We start from the raw sequence: 7,595 nt of genomic DNA, 5'->3' as shown, positions 1-7,595 counted from the left end.
AAGACGAGAGGATGTGAACATATGCTGTTAGAAGAAATGCCATGGACTGTGGTTATTCTCAACATAATTGGGAATGATTTATGATATAATATAGTTGAATACGGTCTGAAATAAGTCACACTTGTCGCTTGTATAGGCACTGAGGATATCTTGACCTCTAACATTCAAGCATGCTAATGCTAATGGTTTGCCTTGATGACTTGTAACATCATGCTTAGATGTCAGGAGGACGATTTTACTGTATTTCCTTGGTAACAATTGTTGTTTTTGTATCATTTGATCCCACAGAGAAGGCAGTGATGTAATTAGTTTGTAGATTAAACATTTGCCATTACCAAGAGACGGCAAGTATTTAGCCAAGCTGCAAATTAAAGGTAGGGTAGGTAAGTTTGAGAAACCGGCTCAAGATACACTTTTTGTTATATTCCATGGAATGCTCTTAACATCCTGATGGCAGTGAATATCTAAAGTGCTTTGACAAAAAAGCCATTAAAAAATGTCATCTGTGGAAGCCGTAGTACTGTAAAAAAAAAACACTTTACTATCCATCTATCCATCCATCCATCTTCTCCCACTTATCCGTGGTCGGGTCGCAGAGGTAGCAGTTCCAGCAGAGAGCCCCAAACGTTCTTTTCCCTGGCCACAACAACCAGCTCTGACTGGGGGATCCCAAGGCGCTCCCAGACCAGCGAAGAGATATAATCCCTCCACCTGGTCCTAGGNATTGAGCCTTAGCATGCCGCTAACGACCCAACCGGCCATGTAAAGGCTGCTAACCAGTCCGTTCGGCCATATTCTTCTTTTTGATCCTTCTTGCATTCCTTTGTCTTATTCCTCTTCTTAATCCTCGTCGCCCCAATAATATGTTGTATCTTGTTATCAATAATTGTATGTCCACAACGTAGGAGCTAGCATTTAACTGGCTTTTACTTTTGGTAACGATGCTTCCGGGACTTTCCTTCGGTGGAACGTGTACAACAGGCTCTTTTTGAATACCGAAGGAGTGAGCTTTTTCCCCCCCTGCCTAGGACAAATGGCTAATAACATGCTGAATAACTAACACCAAGTTAAGATAGCACAGATTTTTAAGGTATATTAATGGCTTTCACCGAACACAGGAGGGGGGCTTGAAATGTGTAACAAATAAAGACGGGCTCATTTTAATTCTTCCCCAAAATATTCGGGCTGAAACCTGAACTTTTGAATTCTCTGCCTCCCATCATAATCTTGGCCGCATCTTGTTATAAAATTGTTTAATGCAGAATTAGAAATACTATGCCTAATTGATTGCAGCTTAATAAATTATCCCTTAAATGCGCCAAAACACATTACATGTTATTCCAATTACAAAGTCTGAGGAGTATGAAAGACTATTATTTAACGGATTTGCAATACGAGATAGGAAAAAGTTGCGTGCCCATGTACATTTGTTAGGGACTGCTTTGTTTTTGATCGAAAAACTCAATTGGAAGCACCATAGTAAATTATGTACGGGACTAAATCTGGTCCAAAAAGACAATAGGTATTTGTATCTATAGTCATAGGGAACATATACGTGTGACAAAGAATAAGAATAACAGGAGAAAACATTTTAAATAAAGTTTAGGGCAGGAAAACAATAAATGCAATTCATAAGCAAAAATTACTCTTTTTAACATAAGTCATATTTCATCCTCTATACAGAGTGCATTACATACGCTCTCGCATAAATATTGATGTCATTTTCGTGCTGACAAAATCTGTCACATTGTTAAGTGACCAGATATTTTCATTCTTTATTTTCTCGGTACACATAGAAAGCATATTACGGAATAGTCTGCTGCGTGTTCGGTATATAATATGAAACATACACAACTCCGTATTATCATTTTAAAAGTCATCCATCTTAAATCCTTTGGCAAATTTAATTATACTAAATAGTGACTTACGTCATATAGTTACAGACTTAATATATGTATCCATTGATATATAATGCATCATATCTGCATAATTTTGTCCTTATAACAAAAAACAATTGTCTCCTTAACACTTAACCTTCAAGTCTCTGCTCCCTATACCCATTCAGTGTCGGTGTTAAGGCAAAGTCACTGTTTAAAGTAAGGTGTTGGTCGCTCAGCATTGGAACGCTTGTAGTGTAAATTGTAATTAGGGCATGTTATTGAATATGTGTGCAAACATAATGTAACACTTAAGAATATGAAAATTAGCCAAGTACAGTACTGCGAGTATATTAGATATAGTATTTCATTCCAAAAAAATGATAGCTTCAAAACTGCTTATTACATGTGCAGAAATGACTCTATATAGTTTTCACTGGTATATATATAAGGTATATATATGCATTATTGTTTTCCGTGCCCTAACTTTATTTAATGTTTTCTTCCTGTTTTCTTTATTTCTTTGTACTCCTTCATGTCTATAAGTTTTTTTGTACGTAATAATGCGATCTTGTATAGGATTGATGCACGGGAGGGCTACTTTCCATAAGCTATGCTTCAGCCCTCCCGCTTCTACTAATTTTGTTCATCTTTGTGTGTATGAATTATACTTTTTTAGATGAATACAAATTAATCTATTCATATGCATCTGCATAGTCCGCCTATAGGAAGAAACGGCCCTGGCCTTCATAGTAAGGCTACATTAACTGTTGTAATATTAATCGTGTCCTTTCTACTGTAGGCTATAAACTAGGGCTGTCAAACGATTAGCATTTTTAATCAGATTAATCACAGCTTAAAAATTAATTAATCATGATTAATCACCATTCGAACTATGTCCAAAATATGCCATTTCTTTATGTATATTGTTGTGGGAATGGAAAGATAAATGAAAGAAGGCGGATATCCATTTAACATACAGTATGTATGTATGTTTATTATAACATTGTTCTGTGTGTCAAAATGAAAGAGAGCCCACACACCTATCAATCATCAAACCGTGGGGTATTATTTCATTACGTGTTGATTTCTATCAACACGTAATGTTGTATCGATGTATATAGAGATGCACTACTGCAAAAGTATTCTCCGTCAGGACTTCCTGCAACAACACCACGCCGTTATCTTGATTCTGATTGGCCAGAAGACATTATCAAAGATGTTCTATTGAGAAGACGATCACTACGTGACAAAAGTTTTCAAAACCGTTTCTAGTCTTCGGTATTTCCAGATAAGTGGCTGCTGAAATCAATCTTACTACATGCTGTCTGTGCAATTTACTCGGCGCGAGTTGGCAGACTTTATTTTGCTTACTTTAACATCATTTTTCATGGTGGAGCTAAGGTGGGGCTAAGCCATTTCTTGGTACACACTTAATTTTTCTTGCTTTTATTTGTATTTCACCTATCTATCTACCACATACCTATATATCTACCTACCTATCTATCTAGTTACTTTTAAACCTTACAATGCGGAAATGTCATCATCAGCAGGCCATCACGTGTTTTCCGAAAATAACAGAGTGACACGAGTAGATTTTACTCGAGACCGGCGGAAAGTTTGTCTCAAAACTCTGTGTGTTTAAAAAGACGATCCACAAACAGAGACTTGTCTCACACAGATCACGTAAAATCACACATTTACATACAAACAATTGTTATGCTCACACAAATATTATTGAGACAAATCTAACCCCATAAAAGAGCTTCACCAATCCCCCGCTGGTAACCACTCGCCACTGCATAGACGCATTCGAATTCGAAAGCTTTATTGGCATGACCATAATGACAGTTACAACATACATCTGATTGATTTTGAACAAATGCAGAAGTAACGTGTTTTCTTATATAGCTGATATACAGCCCCGGGCCCCAGGTGGTCTGATCCCCTCATGTTGTTGGAGGTGTGTGTATCTGAGCCTCTTACTGTGCTGTATTCTGACTCATGCTCCAGTTAGTGTTAACTGGTCGCACTATCCATTTTTCTGCGCCAAGGGAAAATAGTAAAAGTCTGCGCACGTTTGAAGTTCAGCTGGAAGCAGTTTCCAAAGATAACTGAATTTGCGGCTAGTGCTGAGAATGTTATACTCATTGTGCCTGAACATTAATATACCTTTACATTTTTACCACAAACTCAACTCTTAACAGACTGCCTTCAGTCTGTTATGAGTTGAACACCAGGAACTCCTATCCAAGCTGTGCAATTACGAACATTCCTCACAAACTTTAGACTGGATACAATTGTATTTCTTAAATCGCACCCACTATGTCTTTATAAATAACATTATCTCATCATCAAAAACCTGCACCCTCTGATCTGCAGTTGATGAGTCCTCTTTCTCATACAGAGCAATAAAAGAATGGAACAATATTCCATCCATCCATCCATCCATCTTCTCCCACTTATCCGTGGTCGGGTCGCAGAGGTAGCAGTTCCAGCAGAGAGCCCCAAACTTTCTTTTCCCTGGCCACATCAACCAGCTCTGACTGGGGCGCTCGCATGGCGCTCCCATGCCAGCGAAGAGATATAATCCCTCCACCTGGTCCTAGGTCTACCCCTCGGTCTCTTCCCAGCTGGACGTGCCTGGAACACCTCCCTAGGGAGGCGCCCAGGTGGCATCCTAACTAGGTGCCCGAACCACCTCAACTGACTCCTTTCGACGCGAAGGAAGAGCGGTTCAGCTCCGAGTCCCTCCCGGATGACTGAACTTCTCACCTTATCCCCAAGGGAGACGCCAGCCACCCTGCAGAAAAAAACCCATCTCGGCCGCTTGTATCCGCAATCTCATTCTTTCGGTCATGAATTAAGTATGAACAAGAGAATTCCCCTGGATGGAAGATGGTAGTTAGTTCAAGATTCTTAACATCAATGTATCTCCTAATTAATAAGCGGGACATTTTGTAAGGTTTTCAAAATGTTGTGAAGAGGTTATAAAGGTTGAAGTGAAATGTACTCATTATTGATTATAGTATATAATCAATCAATTACATTTAATTTATATAGCCCAATACCGCAAATGAACCTAAGAAGGCTTTACAAGTTCTACAGAACACCCTCTGCCCATGGAAACGTGCAGGCGAGAGGAAAATACTACCCTAAAAAAACACAAGTAATGTGTGTGGAATGTAAGTACTGTAGAGAAAGGTTTACTCTCCCTGAACACACAGACATACAATAGAAATGTACAGAATAAGCAGCATACTAAAATTACAACATAGACAATCCATGCCACAAAAATGATAACACGACCCTCTGTTACAAAAGGATCCAAATGAAAAGGGAAAGTCTCAAGCCTACTTCTAAATGCGGTGAGGTGTCTGCCTCCCGAACACAGACTGGGAGCTGAAGAAGAAGAGGAGGAGAAGAGGTTGATAGCTGAAGGCTCTAGTTCTCATTCTACTTTTTGAGACTCTATAAAGCAAAATGTACCCTGCATACTGGCTTCCTTTTTAATATCTACATATTAAGATTGCACAGCTGAAAAGGACTGAACCAGCTTGCATGTTTCCTTAAATGCCAATTAAACTTTTGGTCTAAATGATTAGAATGTGATAGGTAATGCTTTTGAATGCAGCACTTGGGTCTAATAAGATCTCTAATCAGTACAGGGAAAAGTTAATTTCCTGATTTAATAAGAAGCTCCTTTGTAGTACATCAATTGTAAAGCTGCAAAGACTGATTTAAAAAAGAAAGCTTGATCATTTTTAATAAAGAAGCTTTTATTTGGGGTTGAATTGATTTAAAATGATGTTTCTAGACAGGTTAATGCTTAGAAAAAGAGATTGTCAGTTGTTGAACGTCGGTGGCAGTGTAGCAGTCTAAATATGTTTTTTTATAGCTTTTTCAAAGGATCCTGGTTTAAAATAATGTGGTTCCCATTGAAGAAAGGAGGTGATCCATTTTTCTCTAATAACCATAATAGTATTATCTCATAACAAAGCTATTATTGAAAGAAATAGGATGAGAAGCTGTGGCTCCCTGTCAGGCTAGCTAGAGCACTGAGAAGAAACCTGTGGCTGTTCGTATTTTCTTCTAATCACGATGAGTATTTGGCTGGTCCGCCATTAAAGAGATTTCCTATATATATTAAGATTATCTAGGCAGGCTTGACGAGATGCTTCCAGCTAGTGTTAATTTCGTCAGCTATTTTTTTATTTAGTTTTAGTCCTGTGTTACATTTCCGTTTTAGTCATATTTAGTCACCATCCTGTTTTTATTTAGTCAAGTTTTAGTCCACTAAAAGTCTGAGCATTTTAGTCTTATTTTAGTCGACTAAAACAGTAAATATTTTAGTCAAGATTTAGTCGACTAAAAGTCTGAGCATTTTAGTCATATTTTAGTCAAAGAAAGCGAATTATTTTAGTCTACTTTTTGTCAATGAAAACTGTTGAGTCTTTTTTAGTCATCAGATTATATAGAATATTTCAGTCAAACTAGTCTAGCCAAAACCAATAATTTGTCATTTTAGTCAAATTTATTTCACAATAAGATTATATCTTGTCCTTATTTGATGAAAAATACAGGTTGATTAAGAATGCAGCTTTGCAGAGAGTATCAGGTCAGGTTGTGGTGTTTTTACCTGTGTTATGGCCACATTGCTTCCCTTCTGATAAAACAATGCATTCGCTTTTTTCCTCCGCCTCATGGTAGTGAACATGGGCTCAAATATCACATCGTTTCTTTCTCCCAAGCAGTGGTGGCTTTAGACTTTTTCGTTGTCAGTCATTTTGACGGACAGGATTGTAACATTTCCGTCATAATCCATTATTACCCGTCGAGTGCACAATTTATCACTAACTCGCGCTGACGAGGGGGGGGGGGACGGAATTGGTGATTTGGACACTTGAACCTTTCCTTACGGCGAGCCTGTTCGACCTTCATCACTATTAAGGCAACTGATTTTGATACTGGTTTATACAGGCAGTTGCTGGAAAAAAAGGTACTGCTTTTGCTCTGCTACTGCTTCTGCCGTTGGCTGCCGTCATTTGTTATTGACATTGCTTTAGTAATACGTTATAGCTAACTGCTTTTTCACTGTTCTGCCCTTTTACATCAAATGATTTATTTTTGATACGGTTTTAGCACAGAAATGAAAGTAACTTCTTTTTACTCCTCTGCTTGATGCATTAAAAGCCCTGATATTCGGCGACGGAAAAGTGGATAATACCTGCGACGGGCGCCGAATATATTGCCACGCCGATTAGATACCTAAAAATGTCGATTGCCGGTGTGGAAATTGAGATACCCGAGTTACCGGCAGACGCCTGGGGGTGGAAATTCGCCGCCCAAGTCGTCCTTTTCGACCTCCGGCCTTTTCTCACTCTGTCCATCGCGCGTTTTCATTTTCACCTGTGCTCTCACCATACAGGCGACGACGACGCCGAAATATTTAAGTCCACGCGGAATATCAGGCTTTTAATGCCATATTGTTTCTATTGAATGTAAGACTATCAGTCAAAAAGAGGGTCGTCAAGGTAAAGGCCCACGACACCGACCGCCGTCGTCGACACACAGACACGACGCGCGCCCGCCATGTAAACTTAATTGTGGCCCCTCGCCGTGTGACACTTAACAGTCCTTCTGAACCCAGATGCTTGGAATAAATTGTCTTTTTTTACCGTTTTTGTCCCGAACCCTCGTCACCAGCGCAGTTGCTTA

Source organism: Notothenia coriiceps, unplaced genomic scaffold (genome assembly GCF_000735185.1).
Source record: "Notothenia coriiceps isolate Sejong01 unplaced genomic scaffold, NC01 NC01_scaffold00027239, whole genome shotgun sequence".
NCBI classification, from domain to species: Eukaryota; Metazoa; Chordata; class Actinopteri; order Perciformes; family Nototheniidae; genus Notothenia; species Notothenia coriiceps.
Note: the sequence above shows the minus strand (reverse complement) of the source record.